The 27,276-nt window shown below is 46.7% G+C and overlaps 1 long non-coding RNA gene across 1 annotated transcript in view; it reads left to right on the top strand.

Moving 5' to 3' along the window:
• Positions 1–285: 285 nt before the first annotated feature.
• The window catches only part of LOC133246784 (uncharacterized), a 56,885-nt gene continuing 29,894 nt past the window's right edge, over positions 286–27,276 (top strand). Inside the window, exon 1 of the long non-coding RNA XR_009736174.1 lies at positions 286–1,743. This is a non-coding gene — a long non-coding RNA (uncharacterized LOC133246784). The remainder of the gene's footprint in view (positions 1,744–27,276) is intronic.

Raw genomic sequence — 27,276 nt, 5'->3', positions numbered from 1 at the left:
TACTTTGCCAACAAAGGTCCATCTAATCAAAGCTATGGTTTTTCCAGTAGTCATGTATGGATGTGAGAGTTGGACTGTGAAGAAAGCTAAGCGCCAAAGAATTGATGCTTTTGAACTGTGATGTTTGGAGGGGACTCTTGAGAGTCCCTTGAACTGCAAGGAGGTCCAACCAGTCCATCCTAAAGGAAATCAGTCCTGGGTATTCATTGGAAGGACTGATGCTGAAGCTGAAACTCCAATCCTTTGGCCACCTCATGTGAAGAGTTGACTCATTGGAAAAGACCCTGATGCTTGGAAAGATTGAAGGCGGGAGGAGAAGGGGATGACAGAGGATGAGATGGTTGGATGGCATCACCAACTCGATGGACATGAGTTTGAGCAAGCTCTGGAAGTTGGTGATGGACAGGGAAGCCTGGCGTGCTGCAGTCCATGGGGTAGCAAAGAGTCAGACACGACTGAGCGACTGAACTGAACTGATAAGTGATAACGTATGTAACCAACAAGGACCTAGTGTATAGCACATGGAACTCTGCTCAGTGTTATGTGGCAGCCTTGATGGGAGGGGAGTTTGGGGGAGAATGGACACATGTATACGAATGGCTCAGTTCCTCAGATGTTCACCTGAAACTATTGGCTATACCCCGATACAAAATACAACATAAAAAAATGACATCATGTAGTATTTGTCTTCAACTTACTTAAATCATATAGTATTCGTCTTTAACTTACTTTGCTTAGTATAATACCCTCCAAGTCCATCCATGTTGTTGTGGAAAGATCTCCTTCTTTTTTAAAAAAAAGTCTGAATGGTATTTCTGTGCCTTTTTGTTTTTTTTCTTAGCACAATCACTATTCTCAGTACAGCAAAGACGGACCATCACTTGACTTCCCCGTGTCTCACACTCCACCTGTACTTGATCCTGTGCAGCCACTGGCAGATAGTGGGGTGATCATGACGCTGCTGCACGTCATGAATTACTTGTGTTCTGTTTCCCCCAACAAAGGAGTTTATCCAGGAATCCCCAAACACATGAGCAAAACATTCTCGGAATTGCATTTTGAGGCTTTCTCAACTAATTCCTGAATCAGTTAAGAGTCTTGGCAGGTCAAAGCTAGCACACTCAAACTGGATACTTTGAGGAGCTTTGACCAAAAGGATTATTGACCAAGCTGTATAGGCGGAATACAAAGAAATGGGTCATGTTTAGCGCAGTGTCCTGGAGTGAACCCTCGCAGGGATCTGTTGCTTCCTAAGTGTGAAGGGACTAGGGGAGGCCAGAATTTCTGAGAGGAACCCTGAGAGGGCAGCTGTATAAACATTTGCCGGACAGTCACTGAAGCTTCCCACAGATGACGCAGTCAGCTCCTGATGACCCAGGGGGAGGGCGCCAGGGGGCTAAAAGCCTCAGCATCTCTGTTCTCTCACCACCTGATCATCTGCTGGTGCCTTCTTTTGTGCAATCCCAACTGACAGCAATCAAGAATGGGGACATTGCTGTGTTCCTTACAGGTCAACCTCCAAAGCTACAGGACAGGGTAGTTGTGGGGGCACATAAGTGGCCTTATCCTGAGCAGAGCTGGACAGGGTTAGATGAAGGGAAAGTGACGCTTCTTGTGATAACCGTGTATGACTGTCATCCTTTCCAATGAATAGGCCACGGTTATGTGCAAGAGTGCATCAAGGATTGCATGTCAACTCCAAGGAGGTGACTGGTGGTCCCTTTTTCTAGACAAGGCAACTGGGTAAGTAAGCTGCTTGGCATTTTTGAGTGTTAAAGCCACACAACTGGTAAAGTGGGATTAGGACCCACTTGAGTTTTTTGGTGTTCTCACAAATGCTTCCAGTCAGCTGCGGCTACAGTGTAAGCAGACTCTTCAAATGATAATGACTGCCTATATCAGTTTTGCTGGAGAAGGCAATGGCACCCCACTCCAGTACTCTTGCCTGGAAAATCCCATGGATGGAGGAGCCTGGAAGGCTGCAGTCCATGGGGTCGCTGAGGGTCAGACACAACTGGGCGACTTCACTTTCAGTTTTCACTTTCATGCATTGGAGAAGGAAATGGCAACCCACTCCAGTGTTCTTGCCTGGAGAATCCCAGGAACAGGGGAGCCTGGTGGGCTGCCGTCTCTGGGGTCGCACAGAGTCGGACACGACTGAAGTGATTTAGCATATCAGTTTTGCAAGGCTCTTCACAAGGTCCCACAGACTGGATGGTTTAGAACAACTAAATTTTGTCTCAAGGCTCTGGAGGAGAGAAGTTGGAGACTGAGTTGGCGGCGAGGTTGGTCTTGAAAGAATCTGTTTCATGCCTCCCTCTGAGCTCTAGTGGTTTGTTGGCAATCTCTGGCATGTCTTGGCTTGTAGATGCATCACCCTGATCTTGACCTTCATCTTCAAGTGGCATCATTCCTGTGTGCATGGCTCTCTTTGTCCAAATTTCCCATTCTTACAAGGACACCAGCCCTTTTGGATTAGGGCCAGTCCTAATGACCTTTTTAACATGATTATCTGCAAAGACCCTATTTTTCATTTAAGGTCAGGTTCACAGCTACTGGGGTTAGGACTCATACATGAATTTGGAAGACACAATTCAAATCATAACAGTTCCCTTTTATCATTCCTGTCCAAAGTATTTATTGACCGTCCTGTACCTTCATAGTGCTGCTGCTGCTGCTGCTAAGTCGCTTTAGTTGTGTCCGACTCTGTGCGACCCCAGAGACAGCAGCCCACCAGGCTCCCCCGTTCCTGGGATTCTCCAGGCAAGAACACTGGAGTGGGTTGCCATTTCCTTCTCCAATGCATGAAAGTGAAAAGTGAAAGTGAAGTCGCTCATAGTGCTAGGAAGAGTCAATTTATAGTGCAAGTCCAACTACTACCTATGACCTCATTAACTTCTTTATGGTGGGGTCCTGACAGTAACCCCTCACAGAGCTAATGGAGGGAGGTTTGAATGGCATGATGCATGTTAAATGTTAAGCAATGAGTCTGGCAGAGTAAACACCTAATAACTAGTAATGTCAAGGTACAGCTGGAAATTCAGGTTATCACTGTTTCCTGACATAAACCCAGGAGTGGGATAGCTGGATGATATGGTACCTCTATCCTTCTGGCCTTAAGGACCCTGCATGATTTCCTCCACAGTGGCTGCTTCCAGCTGCCATCACAGACGTGGGCTGGGAGAGTTCCCCTTGCCCCGTGATCTCCCCAGCATGTATTCCTGCAGACTGGTCGATGATGCCTGGCCTGACTAGTTGCAAGTGATTCCTCCTTGTTGCACTGATTTGCATCTCTCAGGGAAGGAGAGGCAGTCATGGAAGGAAGTCATGGAAGGAAGTCAATATTCTTCCCTGTGATATTTCTTTTTTCTTTTAAAAAGAATGTGAGAAAACTTCACATTATGAAATTGGATTCGTAACACCTGGCGCCATCTGAAGTCTTTATTCAGTTACCTACCTAGGTCACTGCTTGAGGACAAATGTCATTACAATGCTTAGTCCTTGTGAGTATTATACCTAAATTCCCATCAGACCAAGTTTGAAAGATGTTATTGAGAGGAATGGCCACAAGGTGGCAGCACTTCTTCATTCCTGCTATCCTTAATGTGGATGGAACAGAGGCTTGGTCAAAGTCCTGTTTCTGGTATGTAAATCAGAATAGAAAGACCAGAAGAAACTCCTAAGGGGTTGTGTCTCATCCCTTCTTATCCAGTACCATTCGGCACCACCAAGCAACCCCCATGCCTAGACCAATGCACACGCCCTCTTTTGAGTTCTAATGAAAATGCTGTCTTCAAGAGGTAAGGAGACTCTTAAGGCCGGAGACCGGAGGTGGAAACACCATCAATGGCAGACGTGCTACTGCATGACTTTTGGAAGCTCTTCCAGCCCAAAAGGTCCCCCATCCTCTGGGTGCACTAGGGTTGTTTTAGTTGTAGAGAGTGAAACTGGGTCTGGAGATTGTGCTTTTCTCGCGAAGGGTGTACAGGACAGGTCTACCGTGAGGAGGATCATGGGTGCACGTGGTCCTCAGCTCCCTCTGTCCCAGGAGCATCCAGCCAAGGGAGGCGAGCCTGCTCAGGCTCCAGCGATGTGACCCAAGTCTGATTCCCAGGGCCGGAGGGGACTACAGTAGTTATTTTTTTTTCAGTGGTTAAATTAACGTCTGTTTCATGTTGGAGTAGTTGATGAACAATGTTGTGTTTCTTGCAGTTGTACACCTTGATTCAGGGACAGGCGGAGGTCTAGCCAGTCTTTTTAGATCCTTGCACAAATAGGGTATGACATGACTTTGTTGACCACAGTTCACGCATACAGTTCATGCACAGCACGCATACAGTGGGGAGAGCGCTGCATCAAATGCTGCCTCGGGGCATGTGGGTGTTAGGCCCCCACGCTATTCCCACTGTGGCTGACGTCAGTTGTGCACACGAAAGCGTGCAGGACCGTTCCCTCTGCTCTGTTCCCCCAAGCTCAGCATGAAATGTGTGCAGTGTTTGAATATGGTCTTGGCAGCAGGTGAATCCACCTTGGAGCACTCATTTGCATTCGTAAGGGAAATATGTGCTGCACTCTCTCCGTCTTTCCTTGTGGTTTTACATTTTTACTTATACTGAGGGTGAGCAAAATTTCCCGGCTGAAAGCGCTTCCTGAAAGCCTGTCCTCTTTCAGGTTTATGTTCAGTATGCAGCTCAAGTCCCATGCTTGACGACAGGTATTGTTTAGAACCTCTTAAGGCTTCTGAGGTGGGGAAACAGTGAAAACAGTGTCAGACTTTATTTTTTGGGCTCCAAAATCACTGCAGATGGTGATTGCAGCCATGAAATTAAAAGACGCTTACTCCTTGGAAGAAAAGTTATGACCAACCTAGATAGCATATTCAAAAGCAGAGACATTACTTTGTCAACAAAAGTTCGTCTAGTCAAGGCTATGGTTTTTCCAGTAATCATGTATGGATGTGAGAGTTGGCCTGTGAAGAAAGCTGAGCACCGAAGAATTGATGCTTTTGAACTGTGGTGTTGGAGAAGACTCTTGAGAGTCCCTTGGACTGCAAGGAGATCCAACCAGTCCATCCTAAAGGAAATCAGCCCTGGATGTTCTTTGGAAGGAATGATGCTAAAGCTGAAACTCCAGTACTTTGGCCACCTCATGCGAAGAGTTGACTCATTGGAAAAGACTGTGATGCTGGGAGGGATGGGGGGCAGGAGGAGAAGGGAACGACAGAAGATGAGATGGCTGGTTGGCAACACTGACTCGATGGACGTGAATTTGGGTGAACTCCGGGAGTTGGTGATAGACAGGGAGGCCTGGCGTGCTGCAGTTCATGGGGTCGCATAGAGTCGGACACGACTGAGCGACTGAACTGAACTGAACTGAAGGCTTCTGAGTATTCGGTTCCCAGAAACCCGGGGTTGAGAGGAGTTGTTGCGAGAAATGGCCACAAGGCGGCAGCACTTCCCGATTTTTCAACGCTGCTGTTGGGGAAGGAGAACCTTCCTGAAAGTTGGTTTGCTGGGTTGTAAATGTGAGCAGAAAGTGCCAGAACACATGGCCAAGGGGGTGTGCCTTATCCTTAGTATCCTCATTGCCATTCAGCCCCACCAAGTCATCCCCACCCCGAGAGCAATCCCACCCTTCTCTTCCGCTCCTCTCTAGGTACTACCATCCAAAGGTAAGAGACTCTTAAGTACCGAGTCTGGAGGTGGGAACTCCGCCCCCCAACCCCCACCTCTAAAGGAGATGCGCAGACCAGGCAACTTTTCAAACATCTTCCACTCCAATATGTCCTCCATTCTCTGGGTGCACTGGGGTTATGTGAATCCTGCAGGGACAAACTGGGTCTGGAGATTGTGCTTTGCTCCCGAAGCGAGTACGGGACAGGTCTACTGTGAGGAGAGTCACGGGTGCACATCGTCCTCAGCTCCCCCAGCAGTGTCCAGTCCGGGAGGCAAGGCTGCCCAGACTCCCATGATGTGACCCAAGTCTGATTCCTGGGGCCTGAGGGGACTAAAGTAGGCATCTTTTTTTTCAGCGGTTAAATTAATGTCTGTTCACGTTGGAGTCTAGCTGATGGACAATGTTGTGTTTGTTGCATTTGTACAACACCTTGATTCAGGTGTCAGTTCAGTTCAGTTCAGTCGCTCAGACTCTTTGCGACCTCATGAACTGCAGCACGCCAGGCCTCCCTGTCCATCACCAACTCCCGGAGTTCACTCAGACTCACGCCCATCGGGTCAGTGATGCCATCCAGCCATCTCATCCTCTGTCGTCCCCTTCTCCTCCTGCCCCCAATCCCTCCCAGCATCAGAGTCTTTTCCAATGAGTCAACTCTTCACATGAGGTGGCCAAAGTACTGGAGTTTCAGCTTTAGCATCATTCCTTCCAAAGAACACCCAGGACTGATCTCCTTTAGAATGGACTGGTTGGATCTCCTTGCAGTCCAAGGGACTCTAAAGAGTCTTCTCCAACACCACAGTTCAAAAGCATCAATTCTTTGGTGCTCAGCTTTCTTCACTGTCCAACTCTCACATCCATACGTGACTACTGGAAAAACCATAGCCTTGACTAGACGGACCTTTGTTGGCAAAGTAATGTCTCTGCTTTTGAATATGCTATCTAGGTTGGTCATAACTTTTCTTCCAAGGAGCAAGCGTCTTTTAATTTCATGGCTGCAATCACCATCTGCAGTGATTTCGGAGCCCCCAAAAATAAAGTCTGACACTATTTCCACTGTTTCCCCATCTATTTCCCATGAAGTGATGGGATCAGATGCCATGATCTTTGTTTTCTGAATGTTGAGCTTGAAGCCAACTTTTTCACTCTCCTCTTTCACTTTCATCAAGAGGCTTTTGAGTTCCTCTTCACTTTCTGCCATAAGGGTGGTATCATCTGCATATCTGAGGTTATTGATATTTCTCCCAGCAATCTTGATTCCAGCTTGTGCTTCATCCAGCCCAGCGTTTCTCATGATGTACTCTGCATAGAAGTTAAATAAGCAGGGTGACAATATACAGCCTTGACGTACTCCTTTTCCTATTTGGAACCAGTCTGTTGTTCCATGGCCAGTTCTAACTGTTGCTTCCTGACCTGCATACAGGTTTCTCAAGAGGCCGGTCAGGTGGTCTAGTATTCCCATCTCTTTCAGAATTTTCCACAGTTTATTGTGATCCACACAGTCAAAGGCTTTGGCATAGTCAATAAAGCAGAAATAGATGTTTAGGTGGTGCTGTATCTAGTCTTTTCTAGATGCCTTGCATGGATGGGGTATTACACAGTGTCATGTACCACGGTTCCTTGTGCTGTACCGTGGGTTTTCTTGGTGATCTAGTTTACATATGTGAGTTTGTGTGCGGTGAGTGCGTCTGCCCGTCTCGTCCCTCCTCTTTTGTCCCCTCCATAACACTAAGTCTGTTTGCTAACTCTGTTCCTCCTTTTTAAACGAATCCGTCGGTTGCAGGTGGCCTATGAATGATACCGTGCGGTCTTTGTCTTGCACTGTCTGATTTCCTTCACTTAGTAGGACCCATCCCCGTAGCTGCAGAAGGTATTATTTCATTCTGACCTGTTGCTGAGCGACACCTGCTTGTGACTGGGCATTGTATCTCCTGGATGCGATCGTCTGTCAGGGACATTATGGTTGACTCCCAGCTTGCCTCTTCTAAATAGAGCGTCAGGGATGGTTGGGGTGCACGTCTTTTGCACCACAGGTGTATCGGAGCACACATTCAATGGGGAGAGTGCGGTGTCAAATGCTGCCTCAGGGCATCTGGGTTTTGGTCCCCCGTTACTCCGCACTGTGGCTGATTCCAGTTACCCAGCCAGGAGCGTGCAGGACCCTTTCCTCTGCTCTACCCCCCCAACCCCAGCATGAAATGCGTGCTGAGTGTGCGATGATGGCCGTCTTGGCTGGCAGTGGGTGATCTCACTTTGGAACATTCATTTATATTTGTGGGGAAACAAGTGCTAGACTTCTTCCACCATGATTCCCAGTGATTTTACATTTTTCCTTTTATACTGAGAACAAAATTTCCCAGCTGAAAAGAACTTCCTGAAAGCCCTCCCTCCTGGAGATTGTGTTCGGTATCAGCTCGAGGCCCATGCTTGGGGACAGGTGTCATTTACAACCCCTTAAGCCTTGTGAGTGTTCATGTTCAGTTCCCACAAGTCCCAGGTTGAAGGGTGTTGTTGCTAGAAGCGGCCACAAGGCGGCAGCACTTCCCGATTGTCAACCCTCTATTTGGGAAAGGAGAACCTTCCTGAAAGTTGGTCTTCTGGGTTGTAAATGTGGGTTGTAAATGTGAGCGAAGAGTGCCAGAACACACTGCCAGTGGGTTGTGTCTTATTTGTAGTATCCTTATTACCGTTCAGCCCCTCCAATTCATCCCCACTGAGACCAGTCGCCACCCCCTCTATTCTGCTCCTCTGAAGGTGCCGCCATCCAGAGGTAAGGCGACACTAATGTCCGAGGCCAGAGGTGGGAACCCCCTCAACGGAAGATATGCAGACCAGGCAGCTTTTCAAAGCTCTTTGATCCCAGTATGTCCTCCATTATCTGGGTTCCCTAGGGCTGTTTGAATGGTGAAGGGACAAACTGGGTCTGGAGATTGTGCTTTGCTCCGGAAGGGGGTACAGACAGGTCTACGGTGAGAGGATCACGAGTGGCACAACCTCCTCGGCTCCCTCAGCCCTAGGAGCATCCAGCCGAGGGAGGCAAGGCTGCTCAGGCTCCAGCGATGTGACCCAAGTCTGATTCCCGAGGCCTGAGGGGACTAGTCTTTTTTTTTTTTTTTACAGCGGTTAAATAATGTCTGTTCACGTTGGGGTATAGTTGATGGACAGTGTTGTGTTTATTGCATTTGTACAACACCTTGATTCAGGTATAGGTGGAGGTATATCCGGTCTTCTCCAGATCCTTGCACGGATAGGGTATTACAGTGTCGTGGACCACAGTTCTCTGTGCTATGCGGTAGGTTATCTTTGGTGACCCAGTCTACCTATGTGAGTGCGTGTAGGGTAAGGGCATCTGCCTGTTTTATCCTTCCTCTTTTGTCCCCTCAGTAACACTAGGTCTGTTTGCTAACTCTGTGTCTGTCCCTCCTTTTTAAATAAGTCCGTCTGGTTCAGGTGCTTGAGCTCACCTATGAATGATACCGTGCCGTCTTTGTCTCCCACTGTGTGCATTCCTTCATCTAGTTGGACCCGTCCCTGTAGCTCAAATGCTGTTGTTTCATTCTGATCTACGGCTGAGAAACGTGCGCTTGTAACTGGGCATCGCGTCTCCTGGATGCAGTCACGTCCCGGACATGATGGTTGCCTCCACGTTTTTCCTCTTTTAAATAGTGCAGCAGAGACCGTCGGGATGCACGTCTTTTTGGAGGTGTCTCCACGCGATCACCGGGTGGGGAGAGTGTCACATCATATGCTACGTCTGGTCTTTTTGGCGTTATGTCCTCTCATTCAGTCCTCACTGTGGCTGATTCCAGTGACACCCGCGCCAGTGGGCTCGAATGTTCCGTCTGCTGTCCGCCCTCCCAAGTATACCTGTGCGCAGACTCAGTGATGATGGCCGCCTTGCCTGGGGGCAGGTGGTTCCTCCTCTGACCTTTCATTTGCATTTGTCAGGAAAGAGATGCTGGGTGGGATGATTCCCTGCGGTTCTACACTTTTCCTCTTATAATGTGGGGAGGGATTGGGGGCAGGAGGAGAAGGGGACGACAGAGGATGAGATGGCTGGATGGCATCACTGACTCGATGGACGTGAGTCTGAGTGAACTCCAGGAGTTGGTGATGGACAGGGAGGCCTGGCGTGCTGCGACTCATGGGGTCGCAAAGAGTCGGACACGACTGAGCGACTGAACTGAACTGAACTGAAACTTTACTGGCTGAAATAGGCTTCCCGACAACCTATCCCTTTCGTCGTTTTCCTTGAGTATCCTTCTTAAGGATTTTTGAAAGCAGGTGTCATTTACAGCCCCTAAGGCCTTGGAGTATTCAGTTCCCAGAAGCCTGGATCTGAATTGTGGTGTTGGGAGAAACGCCCACAAGGCGGCAGCACTTCTTGATTTTCAACTCTGCTGATTGGGGACCGAGAACCTTCGAGAAAGTTGCCTTCCCTGGTTGTAAATGAGACTGTAAAGGGCCAGAACAAACTGCGTAGGGGTTGTGTCTCCTCCCTTCTTTTCCCAGTATCCTCCACCCTAGCAAGCAATGCCCACCTCTCTCCTCTGCTCATCTGAAGGTGTTGTCCAAAGGTAAGGCAACTCTAAAGACAGAGGCCGGAGGTGGGAACCCCCCCGCGGGGAGAGGGGCAGAACAGGTGACTTTTCAAAGCTCTTCCAGCCCAATCCGTCCCCCATCCCTGGGTGCACTAGTGTTGTTTCATGGTTCAAGGCCTGCCTTGGTGTGGTTTTTCCTGTGGTCATGTATGGATGTGAGAGTTGGACTGTGAAGAAAGCTGAGTGCCAAAGAATTGATGCTTTTGAACTGCGGTGCTGGAGAAGACTCTTGAGAGTCCCCTGGACTGCAAGGAGATCCAACCAGTCCATCCTAAAGGAGATCAGTCCTGGGTGTTCTTTGGAAGGAATGATGCTAAAGCTGAAACTCCAGTACTTTGGCCACCTCATGCGAAGAGTTGACTCGTTGGAAAAGACTCTGATACTGGGAGGGATTGGGGGCAGGAGGAGAAGGGGACGACAGAGGATGAGATGGCTGGATGGCATCACTGACTCGATGGACATGAGTTTGAGTGAATTCCGGGAGTTGGTGATGGACAGGGAGGCCTGGCATGCTGCAATTCATGGGGTGGCAAAGAGTCGGACACGACTGAGCAACTGAACTGAACTGACTGAACTGAAAGAGATTTGAAATAATATAGATGGCGAGTGCAGGTGGCCTTATTGCTGACACGTTTTTTCTCACTTTTGCCTCCCAGATATTCATGGTATCATATGATGTTTGGTTTTCTGACTTCACTTTTTGCTTTAATTAATATTCACCCATTTTTCTCTGAATTAATTGATTCATCGATTAATTAATTGATATTTGTATATTCCATTGTATATATGTGCCACATCTTCTTTATGCATCCATTTTTTGTTAAATTTACATTTTTTCTATTTCTTGTGTGTCGGAAATTCTGCCACTATTAGCATAGTGGGGCACGTATTTTTCTCAATTATATTTTCGTCCTCCTTTTGCCCAGGAGTAAAATTGGTGGATCATATGGCAACTCAATGAATGAAAATTGTAGTTGATATTTCTGTAGTACTGTTGAATTTACTAATTACAACTTAAGGCATTATTTTGTTATTGGTCCTGGAGATGCATGGAATTATTATCGTTATCCTAATAGGCATGGTTTGGATTTGGAATCAAGTGGACACGGGTCACATTTCATCTGTATTGTAATCTGTGTGACCGTGGACAGTCGGTTTCTCAATCTTACTCCTTCTCAGTCGGCGCCCTTAGACTGCAGATGGCATTCATTCATGAAAGCTGGTTGTCACCAACGTGTTCAGTTGCATCATGTAAGAGCATCTGGAAGGAGAGAGTGTACGGGGTAAGCAATTAGGGATCAGCAACAGAAATCTAGGCCAGTTCAGACTCCGCAAGATGGATCAAAAAGGAAATCAAATCCTATAATCTGAATCAAATACGAAAGTGTCTGAGTGTGGGAGACAAAACTACGGTAGCCCCCAGGTCACACCCCTCCCTCTCAGTGCAGGTGGCGCCTCTGTCCTGCTTGCAACCAATGGAAGATGTTAGAGGCTATGATGTCACTCCCTTGGCTGGGTTACAGTACGTGCGAAGGTGATGGATGTTAGCAGGTAGCTCAGGTAACTTAGCAGACTGGTGAAAGAGACGCTCCATGTGGCTTTGAAACAGTAAGCTGCCATGATGTGAGATGACCGCATGGCAGGGCAGGGTGTGACCTCTAGCAGCTGAACATGGCTCCCAGCAATAGCTCAGAGCCCTGAGTCCCACAGCCACCAGGGCTGGTGCTGCTAACAACTCCAGTAAACTCGGAAGCAGGTTTTCTCCAGTCACGTCCCCAGATGAGAACCCAGCCCAACTCACAGCCTGGTTGTAGCCTCTGCACCCTGAGCAGAAGATCCAGCCACACCGTGCCCAGACTCCTGAGCCACAGAAACTGAGAGGGGTTAAATGGGCATTACTGATGCCCCAGGTTTGTGGTACCTGGAGTGTAGCAATGAGATCTAATGCACTGAAGTTTAGGCAAGACTTCCCCTAGCTGCCTGAAGAGAAGCATCGAGATGTAGCTAGCTACTCAAGACCCCACGTGACGGCAACCCGGAAACCCAGTCCAGCCCCCCACCCCCACCTCCACTCCCACCCCCTCCACCCACTTGCTGACCATGGAGATGGCCAGGTGCCCATTAGGGGGAGAAGCACAGGGGCCTGGCAGGAAGCCACTTCTTGGGGTCGTGGTGAAGTGAGTTGAGGTATGTACAGCCCTGCCATCAGGCCTGGAGGGCTCAGCTGTACATTCTCCTCCTGCCATGAGAGATGGGGATACTAAGAGGCTTCCTGGACAATCACAGGCAGGTGCCAGGGAGCTGATCTTACTTCCAGATATGTTGGTTCGTTCGAAGCCTTTGTGACTAGTGGCTTACAGTCAGAAGAGGGTTCTCACTTGAATTCAGATCCACAGTTGCAAGCTGTCATCCCCTGGGGCAAAAGTTCCAACAGCTACTTGTTTGGGACTTAGCCTCTGCATTGAGCTGTTGGGCAGAGGCCTTCAGAGCTGACTAGCCAGGTTGAAGGGTGCCCAGATGCTGTAAGAAGCTGACTTAAGGCCTGGAGAAAGGGACAGTAATGTTAATTCTCTCATCCCCAAAGTCTCAGGAATCCCTGAGCCTCACAGCATAAGCATTTCCACAGTGTCTTGAGTCTATTCAAAGTATTCCCACCTAGACGGTGTCTGCCTGAGTACCTGGTTTTTGTGGTTCATGGGTTCTCGCCCTGACCACTCCCTCTTTTTTCGGTAAGAAGCCTGTCCTTCCCTTAACTATTTTTGAGAGTAGTTATCATTGCCAATGATTCTTACCAACAGTCTGCAAACCTTTTATATTAATCAAAGACTGGCGTTTCCCTTTTGCACTAACTGAAAAGTCAGTTAGTCTGACTTTATGAAAAGTCTCCTCATTCCACAGCTAACACCTTCGTGAGGTAAAATATCTGCCTTCAGATTTAAAAAAAAAATTTTTTTTAACTCTGCCTTGTGGGAAGATAGAAGATGTAGACAGGCGTTATGAAATGTCACGGTTTGGCAGCGTGCTCACTCGGCAACAGATGGCTTTTTCTTCGTTATCCGCTATTAGTTTATTTATACATTCGGAGATGGGAGTGATTTTCCTCAGAAAGTGAGACAGCTGGGGGTCCTGAACCCCAAGCCCCACAAGCCTTGCTCTGGGTGAGATTCCTCTGCCTTGCTTTTCTCAACAAAAATTCTAGAAGGGTTTGCAGACATCCTAACAGCTGTAGTACCTCTGGGGGAACCCACTTTCCCCCGACCTGCAGTGGAGGCAGAGAAGGGGCACAGCCCTCCGCCTGGGGCCTTGCCTGTGGGCGGGGCGTGGGACCGCGTGGGAGACAGCGCCCGCTGCATGCAGTCAGCGGGAACTCCTGATTTAGAAATCCGAAGAAGGAAGGAGAAGGGGAAGAAAGACTCCAGGATTCCTGACCCAATTTCAAGATGAAAAGAGGATTTGGGAAATGATTTAGTAGTCGAAAATGTGGTAGCCTGTTCCTGCAGCAAAACTGTCTCTTTGATAGTTTTTTTCTGTTGCTAAAGTATGGTATTATGTGGGTGAAAGGAGGGTTTTATGGTTTGGGGGTAATATTTTTATTTTTAGGTAATTTTAGACTGAGAAGAGTTGCAAAAATAGTCGTGTAAGCTTTACCCACTCCTTCCTACGTTAGCATCTAAAAACTATTGAATATTTATGTAAGCTAGAAAATCAACCTTAGTACAATATATTAAATTTACAGTTTATTTGGACTTCACCACTTTCTCCACTACTGTTCTTTTTTTCTATTCCAGCATCCCACATTTCATTTAGTCGTCTCCCCTTCTCTTTAATGGACTTGATGCTTTTGAAGAGCACTAGTCAGTTCTTTTATAGAAATCCTTCCTTTGGGCTCTGTGTGATGTTTCCTTGTGATGAGATTCAGGTTATGTGGTTTGGGGAAGGATACAACAGAAGGGTGGCCTGTTCCGTGCATCATATCAGGGGTCCATGATTTTGGTGTGTGTTACAGGTGATGTTAACGTTGATCACTTGGCAAAGGTGGTATTTGTCAGGATTCTCCACCATGAACCCACTCTTTTTCCTCTTGCAGTTATTAAACGTTTGAGGAGAGATGCTTGGAGACTATTTGTGCTTAAACTCTTGCCCCCTGACTTTTTCTTTTCCATTGTAGTTTATTACAAGATATTGAATATACTTCCTTGTTCCTAGGAGGACCTTGTTTATCTGTTTTTATACACAGAAGCTGGCATTTGCCAGTCCCAAACTCCTCATTTATCCCTCCCACACCACCCCGCTTTCCCCTTTGGTAACCATAAGTTTGTTCTCTGTATCTGAGCCTGTTTCTGTTTTGTAAATAAGTTCATTTGCATGATATTCGAGGCTCCACATATAAATGATATCATATGATATTAATATTTATCTTTCCCTGTCTGCCTTACTTCACCTAGCATGATAATCTCTTAGATCCATACCTGTTGCTGCAAATGGCATTATTTCATCCTTTCCCATTTGCCTCGTGATTTTAGCATCTTCCAGTGGGTCTTGCTTTTGGCAGTAATTGCAGTGGTGGTTCAATAGTGACTCTCTGCTTCCCTCTTTCTTTCTACGTTTGTTGATTGGAATTCTGTTAAAGACGACTTGTCTGCTCTCCCTCGCTTATTTTTTCAGTTACTATTTATAGCAGGATGGATTGTTGGACATTTATCTGATTCTTTCGGTTATAATCCATCTTATCGTTTACTTTATTGGTCACATAAAGTGATCCATCCATCTTTGGTCCTTGAAAGCTTTCAGGTTTGATGTGCCCCCATCTTTTAATATAATTTTTAGTACTTCTTTGCTTCCTTGGTGGTTGAGTGGTCAAGAATCCACCTGCCGATGCAGGAGATATGGGTTTGATCCCTGGGTTGGGAATATCCCCTAGAGAAGGAAATGGTAACCCACTCCAGTATTCTTACCTGGGAAATCCCATGGATAGAGGAGACTGGCGGGCTGCAGCCCGTGGGGTCGCAAAAGAGTCGGACACGACTGAGTGACTAAATAAGAATAGCGCTTACTTTCTGGCACCACAGAATATACTCCAAGCTTGTCTTTATTTATTCATTTATTGCTCCAACCCTAGCTTCAGCCAGTTCTCCAAGGGGCCTTGGGTCCTTTCGCTGGAGAATGTTATGAGAAAACAACGTCTGGGCTAATTAGCTTCTGGCCTGTCTCAGAAGAGAGAATTAGGTAATCTATACATGTGTGTCGGAGAAGGCAATGGCACCCCCTCCAGTACTCTTGCCTGGAAAATCCCATGGATGGAGGAGCCTGGTGGGCTGCAGTCCATGGGGTCACGAAGAGTCAGATACGACTGAGTGACTTCACTTTCACTTTTCACTTTCATGCATTGGAGAAGGAAATGGCACCCCACTCCAGTGTTCTTGCCTGGAGAATCCCAGGGACAGGGGAGCCTGGTGGGCTGCCGTCTATGGGGTCGCACAGAGTCGGACACGACTGAAGCGACTTAGCAGCAGCAACACACATATGCGTATAGTAACTAGTTCATGCATATACACATCTCTATTTTTGTTTCTGTATCTATTTGCCTGTGTATGTGTATCTTTTAAGACATAAGTCAATATCGATACTTCTGACTCTAATCTGTCACCTGAGGATTCGTTCTAACCTTCTTCCTTTCTTTACTTATAATTTTTTTTCCCCAAATTGAGAAATTAGCTGGAATTATTTGCAATATATATACTTAGTTTTTCCTCTAAGTATACAGTTTTGAAATTCCTAATGCTAGGCTTTGTGACAAACAGGTTTATCATCTAGAGTATAGTGTGTGTGTGCACGTGTGTGTGTGCGTGGACTTTAGCTTCACAGTGTCCAACCTAAATGTTTCCAAATCTTTTGGTAGATGATATTGTAGGCAGTGTCATATGGTGGGTGTATGTTAACTTTTAAGAAGCTGCCAAATGATTTTCCAAAATGACTCTACCATTTTGCTATCTCTACCAGCAGCATATGAGACTTCCAATTGATTTGGATCTTTGCCAGGGCTTTGTATTGTCAGATTTTTTAAATAAACTACCTAGACTCAAAATTTGAATTTAGCAGGCAATATAGAACACCCAGTTAAGTCAGAATTTCATGTAAATAAGTATTTTTTAGTATAAATATGTCCCCAGTATTACCTGGAACATATTTATACTAAAAACTCTGTATCTGATGTTTTGGGGGCTCTGTTTAGAGGCTACCTATTCTCAGACCTCAGCATGGGTCCAAAAGGATCAGAGCTCTTTGCCAAAGAAATGTTCAAATATCCATGAAGAAAAGGGAAAAGAAATTCAGAGGTTCTCAGGTGATCTGGAGGGATGTTTCTGTTAGGTATTTGTTTTAAGTACAATTTGTGTTGAAGTCGAATACATATATTTTTAAGTGGCGCACAAAACACAAGAGCTTGGCTGGATCCACCTTCACCCAGTAAGCAGCCCGGAGACCGGCTTCAGACTGCGGACCAGCACGTGACCAAGCCGTGGCACGGAATGCAGTGCACAGGTTCAAGGCTGGCTGGCTTGTAAGCCGATTAAGATACTGCTCTTTTTCCTCCAGCAGATCACTTGGGAATTTCCTGAGAAGTTTCCTCTCAAAGTGACTTCCTCAGGGCTTTCTACTTAAAAGAATAATATTCATTATTCTTTTGAATAAAATCGGCAAAGGCAGACAAGTCCAAGCCAAGGAATCTTACAAATAAGGGTCCTCTGGAATGCTGGCAGGTGCTTAATAGATTGGAAGAACCTGTTATTATATTTCCTCTTATGTCTTTTTCAAAGACCAGGTAATAACAGCAAATACTTCATAGCCTTCTCCCAGTGCTAGGTGTTTGAAGCCCTTTATATTTATTAACTTGTGAAATCCTTAGGGCACCCCTGCGAGGGAGGTGTTGATATCATCCCCATTTTTCAGATAAGGTAATCGAGGCTCAGAAAGGTACTGCTGGAGCTCTCCAGGCTAGCGAGTGGCAGGGCTGGGATCTGAACCCAGGCATCTGAGCTCCAGAGTGTGGGCCTTTAACAGCCATACCTACAGCCTCACAGGTTTGGTGGGATCCCCTTTCGAAGCTCTATTCTCCTAGTTGGAAATAGCAGTCTGACTCATTTGACTTTTCTGAAGTACATTTTGTATTATCTTGAGCACTTGGTGAAATAAGTGAATTTTGCCGTTCCTTGTGTTAATTGGCATCTAAGCAGATGATATTAAAGAGCGCCCAGTAGGATACAGGTGTCTGAGGTCCAAAGCAAGTCAGTGGATCAAACCCTCAGTGAACCCAAGAACAGATGTCCACACGGCATCAGGGCACAGGGAGGGGGAGAGAGGTGCCAGACAGCGATCTGAGCCAGAGGGCTCTGGGCTTACTGGAGAGGGGCCTGTAGCTAATGGAGCACTGAGTTTTCATTGCAGGTGATAAATCTTCCTAATGGCATTTCAAATGCATTGTTCTAAATTTAAATATTTTAATATTAATTTATTCTAATGCCATCTCAAGTGGATAATGAACAATACCATCAACTGTATTAAAAAGAGGGGGAACAAATCATAGGCAAGTCCTCAAACATTTTCCACTCTGGGAGTGAATCCAGGAGAGTAAAAAACTTTCCAGCAAAACTCATTTCTTTTTTACTTGGGTACTGACGATAGTCAAAATCAAAACGAGTATAAACGACTATTAAATTTTTAGCATTTTGAGGAAGACAAGGCACGGTTGGCCGTTTCTCGGGAGTTTGAGTTTTGGCTCTCTGTGCAGCATAATAGCGTGACTATTACCAAGCATTTACTGTGCTTTCTACAGATGATCTCATTTCATGCCTCTAACAACTGTATGGTCGGTGCTCTTTATCCCTGTTTTATAGATGGGACAACTGAGGTTTCCAGGCTTAATACATAACTCAGTATTGAGACTGGGGCATGTCTGATCCTGGGACCTGGACTCTTAACCATGGTCTCTCACAACAGGAGCCTGTTTGCCCCACCAAGAAAATTAAGCAACCACAGCAACATGGTTTTCTTCTTTCCCCAAGAGATGGTGGAAAGTGGAGCGTGTGGTGTGACCCAGGAGTCTGGAACTGCAGGAAATGTGAGCATCCCAGACAGTGCTGTGAGTGGGTGGGGCTGCCCAGGGCGTGCGCCCAGTGGACGCGGAGCTGAGCCTCCTTAGAGCTGCGCCTTAGCCGAGGGCCCCAAGGCGACATGCAAAATGAGTGGCAAGCAGTTCCTCAATGTCTAGGGCTGCCTGAAGAGCCTGGCACTGCTTGCTTCTTTGGGCCATGGGGCTCAAACAGCCAAGAGAATGACCACAGTTTTTAGTTCCCCCTGGAACATTGGGCCTGCGTCACCTCCTTTTATTGTCCCTTAGCCACAAACACACCCTTCAACATGCTGTCCAAAAAATAATGGGATTCCTTTAAGTATTTCTCCTTTAAAGTGAGCAATAAAATAGGTAAAAGTATATTTTTTATAATATACACACACATATATAGAGAGAGTAAAATAACAATTTAAAAAATAAGTGACCTTACAGCATAAGGCTTACTCAATAGAGGAGGCCAGAGGGGCTCTCGGGAGGAGGAGGGTCTCCTGTGGCTCCCGGGTGGGCCAGGGGCGGTGGGTGAGGTCTCCTGACAGAGCCTGTCCCAGTGTCAGGCCCAGAACCTGGTCCTTCTGCACCCTTGCAGCCTTGGCCTGACGATCACTTTTCTGCACTGTCTCTTATGAAAACCAGTGCCTCCCACCGACCCTGACAACCCTGGACACCCACTGCATGCCTCAGCCACAAGTTCTGCTGGTCTGTTCCCCCAGGCTGCACCCCAGAGAGAGGCATATTATGATTATTGCTGGGCAACTCAGACCAGCTCTGCAGCAAACTCCCTTGCTACGTGGCGGGCTGAACCCCACTTCTCCAGTAAGCGAACCCCTCCCAGTCTGTTCTTCGTGGGTACTCCCCCTCGGCCCTAGGGCACCATATGGAGTTTCCTTGTATCTTCCAGTCCTTCTTCATCGTTCTTTATATTAAACTACTATTTAAGCCACTGTGCCTTGAAAAATATTTCTTTCTTTGTTCTTGGCTGCACTGGGGCTTTTCTCTAGCTGTGGCAAGCAGGGGCTACTCTCCAGTCGTGGTGTGCGAGCTTCTCGTTGCCTTGGCTTCTCTTGGTGCAGAGTGTGGGCTCCATGGAACGCAGGCTCCGTAGTTGTGGTACACGGGCTTAGTTGCTCCGTGGCATGTGGAATCTTCCCGGACCAGGGATCAAACTCGTGTTCCCTGCATTCGCAGCTGGATTTTCAACCATGGACCTCCAGGGAAGTCACACTGTGTGGTTTTTATCATCTGATTAGACCTAAACTGCTATCCCTGCCATAGGACCACTTTCTTGAACCAAATTATGCTATCATGATACCAAATTATGATATCATGGGTGCTAAAGCAAAACTTCTGTATTTTTTTAAAACTTATTTTGCTTTTTAATTTTATTTTTGGCTTTGAAGGTGGTTTTAGGAGCAAATTTTCTTCAATCTAATCTCAATTCATGCTGTATAAGATGTTAGTAATTATCAAGGAGAAGCTTCAGTGGTTATAAGTAGGGTGCTTCCAGAATACTAGCCTATTCAGTTCAGTTCAGTTCAGTTCAGTCGCTCAGTCGTGTCCAACTCTTTGCAACCCCATGAATCACACCACGCCAGGCCTTCCTGTCCATCACCAACTCCCAGAGTTCACTCAGACTCACGTCCATCGAGTCAGTGAGGCCATCCAGCCATCTCATCTTCTCTCCTCCCCTTCTCCTCCTGCCTCCAATCCCTCCCAGCATCAGAGTCTTTTCCAATGAGTCAACTCTTCGCATGAGGTGGCCAAAGTACTGGAGTTTCAGCTTTAGCATCAGTCCTTCCAAAGAAATCCCAGGGCTGATCTCCTTCAGAATGGACTGGTTGGACCTCCTTGCAGTCCAAGGGACTCTCAAGAGTCTTCTCCAACACCACAGTTCAGAAGCATCAATTCTTCAGCACTCAGCCTTCTTCACAGTCCAACTCTCACATCCATACATGACCACAGGAAAACCATAGCCTTGACTAGACGGACCTTTGTTGGCAAAGTAATGTCTCTGCTTTTGAATATGCTATCTAGGTTGGTCATAACTTTCCTTCCAAGGAGTAAGCGTCTTTTAATGTCATGGCTTCAGTCACCATCTGCAGTGATTTTGGAGCCCCAAAAATAAAGTCTGACACTGTTTCCACTGTCTCCCCATCTATTTCCCATGAAGTGATGGGACCGGATGCCATGATCTTCGTTTTCTGAATGTTGAGCTTGAAGCCAACTTTTTCACTCTCCACTTTCACTTTCATCAAGAGGCTTTTGAGTTCCTCTTCACTTTCTGCCATAAGGGTGGTGTCATCTGCATATCTGAGGTTATTGATATTTCTCCCGGCAATCTTGATTCCAGCTTGTGCTTCTTCCAGTTCAGCATTTCTCATGATGGACTCTGCATATAAGTTAAATAAGCAGGGTGACAATATACAGCCTTGACGCACTCCTTTTCCTATTTGGAACCAGTCTGTTGTTCCATGTCCAGTTCTAACTGTTGCTTCCTGACCTGCATATAGGTTTCTCAAGAGGCAGGTCAGGTGGTCTGGTATTCCCATCTCTTGAAGAATTTTCCACAGTTTATTGTGATCCACACAGTCAAAGGCTTTGGCATAGTTAATAAAGCAGAAATAGATATTTTTCTGGAACTCTCTTGCTTTTTCCATGATCCAGCAGATGTTGGTAATTTGATCTCTGGTTCCTCTGCCTTTTCTAAAACCAGCTTGAATATCAGGAAGTTCACGGTTCACATATATGCTGAAGCCTGGCTTGGAGAATTTTGAGCATTACTTTACCAGCTCATGAGATGAGTGCAATTGTGCGGTAGTTTGAGCATTCTTTGGCATTGCCTTTCTTTGGGATTGGAATGAAAACTGACCTTTTCCAGTCCTGTGGCCACTGCTGAGTTTTCCAGATTGCTGGCATATTGAGTGCAGCACTTTCACAGCATCATCTTTCAGGATTTGAAATAGCTCAACTGGAATTCCATCACCTCCACTAGCTTTGTTCGTAGTGATGCTTTCTAAGGCCCACTTGACTTCACATTCTAGGATGTCTGGCTGTAGGTGAGTGATCATACCATCGAGATTATCTGGATCATGAAGATCTTTTTTGTACAGTTCTTCTGTGTATTCTTGCCACCTCTTCTTAATATCTTCTGATTCTGTTAGGTCCCACCATTTCTGTCCTTTATCGAGCCCATCTTTGCATGAAATGCTCCCTTGGTATCTCTAATCTTCTTGAAGAGATCTCTAGTCTTTCCCATTCTGTTGTTTTCCTCTATTTCTTTGCATTGATTGCTGAGGAAAGCTTTCTTATCTCTGCTTGCTATTCTTTGGAACTCTGCATTCACATGTTTATATCTTTCCTTTTCTCCTTTGCTTTTCGCTTCTCTTCTTTTCACAGCTATTTGTAAGGCCTCCCCAGACAGCCATTTTGCTTTTTTGCATTTCTTTTCCATGGGGATGGTCTTGATCCCTGTCTCCTGTACAGTGTCACGAACCTCATTCCAAAGTTCTTCAGGCACTCTATATATCAGATCTAGGCCCTTAAATCTATTTCTCACTTAGACTATGCCAAAGCCTTTGACTGTGTGGATCACAATAAACTGTGGAAAATTCTTCAAGAGATGGGAATACCAGACCACCTGACCTGCCTCTTGAGAAACCTATATGCAGGTCAGGAAGCAACAGTTAGAACTGGACATGGAACAACAGACTGGTTCCAAATAGGAAAAGGAGTACGTCAAGGCTGTATATTGTCACCCTGCTTATTTAACTTATATGCAGAGTCCATCATGAGAAATGCTGAACTGGAAGAAGCACAAGCTGGAATCAAGATTGCCGGGAGAAATATCAATAACCTCAGATATGCAGATGACACCACCCTTATGGCAGAAAGTGAAGAGGAACTCAAAAGCCTCTTGATGAAAGTGAAAGTGGAGAGTGAAAAAGTTGGCTTCAAGCTCAACATTCAGAAAACGAAGATCATGGCATCCGGTCCCATCACTTCATGGGAAATAGATGGGGAGACAGTGGAAACAGTGTCAGACTTTATTTTTGGGGGCTCCAAAATCACTGCAGATGGTGACTGAAGCCATGACATTAAAAGACGCTTACTCCTTGGAAGGAAAGTTATGACCAACCTAGATAGCATATTCAAAAGCAGAGACATTACTTTGCCAACAAAGGTCCGTCTAGTCAAGGCTATGGTTTTCCTGTGGTCATGTATGGATGTGAGAGTTGGACTGTGAAGAAGGCTGAGTGCTGAAGAATTGATGCTTCTGAACTGTGGTGTTGGAGAAGACTCTTGAGAGTCCCTTGGACTGCAAGGAGGTCCAACCAGTCCATTCTGAAGGAGATCAGCCCTGGGATTTCTTTGGAAGGACTGATGCTAAAGCTGAAACTCCAGTACTTTGGCCACCTCATGCGAAGAGTTGACTCATTGGAAAAGACTCTGATGCTGGGAGGGATTGGAGGCAGGAGGAGAAGGGGATGACAGAGGATAAGATGGCTGGATGGCATCCCCGACTTGATGGACGTGAGTCTGAGTGAACTCTGGGAGTTGGTGATGGACAGGGAGGCCTGGCATGCTGCGATTCATGGGGTCGCAAAGAGTCGGACACGACTGAGCGACTGAACTGAACTGAACTGATACCCTACCTTAAAACTTGTTTGCCTACCACCTCCTACTGGGTAAAGTAGAAAGTTTGCACAGCTTCTACTGCCTTCCATAACCTAGCCCTTGCCTCCCTTTTTTCTTATCTCCTGCTGTTACAGCTGTGCACATTATAGCCTATAAAAATTAAAGTCATGTATTCCCCTCTGCTTTTTTTTTTCCTGGCCTCCAGGCCTTTGTCTGTATGGTGTGTACTTTTCCTGAAATGTGCTTCCCTCCATCCTGACTAGGTTCTACCCAGGGTTTGTTGGGAAAGATTTAACCACCGTCTCTCCAGGAGGAAAAAAGTGTGGTTTGTAGTGCTTGCTGATTTCTGAGGTGTGGATACTCAAACCATTGCTGATTTCAGGTTGCCAATCGGGTCATTAAGTGCAGAACTGGGAAGAAATATATGTAATTGGCTTTGCAAGCCAGTGTGAGTGGCCTCAGCCCACCCTTGGCTCCACCTTTCTGCTTGAATAGCAGCTCTTCCAGGAAGCCTTCTCTGATTGCAGCATGCTGGTCACACTCATGACACAGTGCATTTCTCTGTCACTTCCCTTTTGTACACTGACATACTTTTCCATTTCTATATCTGTTTCTTCCTCAGACTCATCTCCATGAAGACAGGGGTCCCAGTTTTTCCCTCTGTTTTTGGGGCCCTGGACAGTGCCTGGCACACAGTTGTTACCTGATCCGTGTTTATGGAATGAGTAAGAGTAGCTTTCCTTTGCCAAAATAAGGGATATTTTTTTTCTCCTTCAGCTGGATTATATTGTCTACTGTTCTTAGCAGTGAGCCTTATCCAAACAACCTATTGAAGTGGCTCATCTGGACTTGTTGGACATGAGCTGTGAAGGTTGGCCAGGAGAGAGTTTGGTCAGGATGGGAAATGGCTAGAGCGCTGATTTCTCCCGCTGGCTGTTTATGCCACAAAACCCCCGAATTCCAGTGTAGGGCATCGCCGCTAATTACAATGCCTGCTAACCTCATGAACTTACTTTTTATAATACTGTGTCATTATATAGACAGGCTGGACCTTGCAGTTGACTTTGCACTTTCTGAACATCAGATTTTTTAAATTTTCCCATCAGTTTGCTTGTTCTCTGTACTCAGCCTAAGCCCTGCCAACAATGCCAGTTGCACTCACATGGAAAATGTGAGTTACTAATGCAAGCTGGCATTAGCGAGATGTATATGAAGAAAACTCATATTCAGAAATAACTAGTACTTCCTTTGGATCTTGCCAGTAATGTAATCCGTCGTGGGCTTTCAGAGTTGAGGCTGACTCGCTGGTGAAGCCACTCACCAGGAACCAGCTCCCTGGTCTGCAGAGTTGTGCCTGGTGCACCGCGCCCGCTGTAAAGCATCTGCTCTCCTCACCTTGACGTTCCAGGCCCTCCGCGCTCTGGCCTCAACCTTGTCATTGGCAAGAAGTCTTTACCACAGGTGTGGCACCCTCAGGGCACACAAGGGAACTCAGCCTTTTCCTGACAGACATCAGGGTCAAGGTTGGAGAGAGGCCCTCCAGTCTCACTTTGCTCTGGAGTGGGTGTTCTCAACCTTCATCACGTGACAGAATCACCTGGGATACTTCTTTAAAAAGCACACAGATGCCTTCTCCACCTGCATTCTAAATCCACTGCTCTTTGGTGGGGCCGGGGCACTGGTACGGTTTAAGTCTCCTCTGGCAGGTCTAACATGAAGCTGGGGCTGGCAACTGGGGTCTGCTGAGGGGTTCCCAACTGGCCCCAACACTTTGTCTCTTCCAGCCATCCCTCTGGCAACACATCATCAGGTCCTTTCCAGTCTTGTTTTGGTCTAAACCAGACTGTTTCCCGCTCTGACAGTTCCCATCTCCAGAGGGCTGGTCTGGAACTTCCCATTTTCCATTTTTCATGCTTTAGGGAATCAGACTTGTCTCCTAGGTTCCCATCTTTCTCCTTATTACCCACCATCAGCCCTGACGTCAGTTATAAGTGGACAAAAGTAAAAACCTAGCTTGTGTCTCATCCCACATCTGGAATAGATGATTGCTGTGATTCAGTCAAGACATTCAAGAAATGTTTCTTGAGTGCAGAGGGCACACCAGTTCCTGGGCTAGCCCTTGGCTTATGTAGACGAGTAAGAATGCTTGATTCCTGCTTTCATGGAACTTACCCTTGAGAAGGGGACAGATACAAAGCACATGAGTATTAATATACGGCGCCGTGAGTGGAGGGGCAGGCGAGGGCTGGGTGCCCCTGAGTGCTTGGGAGCGGCCCTGTCCTGTTATTGAGTCTTGCTGTTACTGTTGTTTTGAAACTGTTGAATTTATACTGGCGTTAAAGCGATTAAGAATGTTGTGATAATTTCAGGTGCACAGCCAGGGGACCAAGTCATAGATATGTATGTATCCATTCTCCCCCAGACTCCCCGCCAGGGCTTCCTTGGTGGCTCAGTTGGTAAAGAAGGAACCTGCAACACAGGAGGCGCAGGTTCAATCCCTGGGTCAGGAAGATCTCCTGGAGAAGGCAATGGCAACCCACTCCAGTATTCTTACCTGGAAAATCCCATGCACAGAGGAGCCTGGCAGGCTACAGTCCAAGGGGTCACAAGAGTCAGACATGACTTAGCAACTAAACCACCACCATTCTCCCCCAAACTCCCCTCTCTTTTATATATATGAGGCTGATGGCTGTAACTATGGTCCCATACTTTGCAGTGTTCAGGGATAACGCCAAGGGATATGATGAGAAACCAAGTGATTTTCCTTGGGTACAGAGTCAGTTAGTGGGAGAAGTGGGAATACCTCAGCCTTCTATTCCCAGCCAGTGCCCTTCCTGCCCATGTGTGGCCTCTCAGAGGGTTTCTTTCTAAAGGCATTGGAGATGAATAATGGAGTATTTTACAGATTATGGCAGAGAGTTTCAAACAAGTAAAGCAACAGAGAATGATTTTGAAATAAAACCCTGTCACAGTTAGTTGGCACTGGCACGATTTTTTTTTAACATCTCAACTGCAGTAATAAAGACGGTAGGGGAGTTGGTGAAAACGAGAACTTGGTGCCAGCTGGGGGCTGTATGAAATCATTTCACTTCAAAACAAAGAACAGAAATAGGAGAAATTAAAATAGATGATCCCCAGCTCCCTGGCTTCCTCCTCTTCTTGGGCAGGAATCAAAGGAGAAAAGGCTCAGCAGTAAAAGCAGTCTCCAAGGACTGGTGTTGGGATGAGCAGCTGCCACAAAGACAGACACATCATTCGCCCCTGGAAAATCTTGCTTGTGCTTCCTGCACGTGTGAGAGAACCAGCTTGCTTTGCACACACACACACACAGAGAGAAGCAAAGTCAAGAGTTTGTGAGCTTGGGGCAAGCATCTCAGCCCTGGGCGTCACCGCAAGGTAGCTATGCTTGTAGCTTCTGGTTGCTCTCAGCTGAAACCTGCAGATAGACTGAGACCAAAGGTGCCAGCTCAGAGTCCAGTAGAGTCCATCCGTCTATCAGTTTGAGGAGAGGGGAGATCGAAGGTCATCTCCCTTTTCTCTGAATTCATAGAGTCTATCCGTCTATCAATTTGAGGAGAGGGGAGATTGAAGGTCATCTCCCTTTTCTCTGAATTCATGTCATTCCTTGACTGCAGTTTTCTCGTGACGCGTGTGCCAGTTGTTAGTCAATCGCCTTTCAGCTCCACACGCATCCCTTTTTGTCCTGTTTTGCCATCCTGCACCTGGACTCAGCTCCCTATGTTTCTCATTTGCCAGCCAGTTCAGTCTTACACTGAAGCAATAGAGGGCGCTGCAAAGTCGAAGGGAAAGAAAGGGCTGCTTTTGCTCCACAGGCTGTTTCTGGTGCAGTCGCATGGAAGTTGGTGTGCAGAGGGTCCTGGCGAGTGTTCACCGTGGTGGCGACGGCTCTCAGGGTCCTGCCTTTAGCACCTATAGCGTCCTGGTTCTTCACGACAGCGGCCGTGCTCAGTCTGCAACGGTGTGCGACTCATCTTGTGGCCCCTCCTCTCAGTTTCATATTTCCTCACTGATTTTCCCTCAGCCTGCGAAATGGCAGATGGTTGCTGCCTTCTGAATTTCTACCTCTGTTACACTTTACAGTTCTCTTCTCTTCTGCCTAGTTAACAGTTCTTTTACTTGATGCCCCACGTTCAGGTTATTAATGGGGTTTGTCTCTTTGGCCCCTAACAGATACACTTGAACACATCTGATGACTCGTGCAGCGCCGTTTGTATGTGCCCC

Source organism: Bos javanicus, chromosome 4 (genome assembly GCF_032452875.1).
Source record: "Bos javanicus breed banteng chromosome 4, ARS-OSU_banteng_1.0, whole genome shotgun sequence".
Classification (NCBI taxonomy): Eukaryota; Metazoa; Chordata; class Mammalia; order Artiodactyla; family Bovidae; genus Bos; species Bos javanicus.
This window is presented reverse-complemented; position numbering and strand designations above follow the sequence as displayed.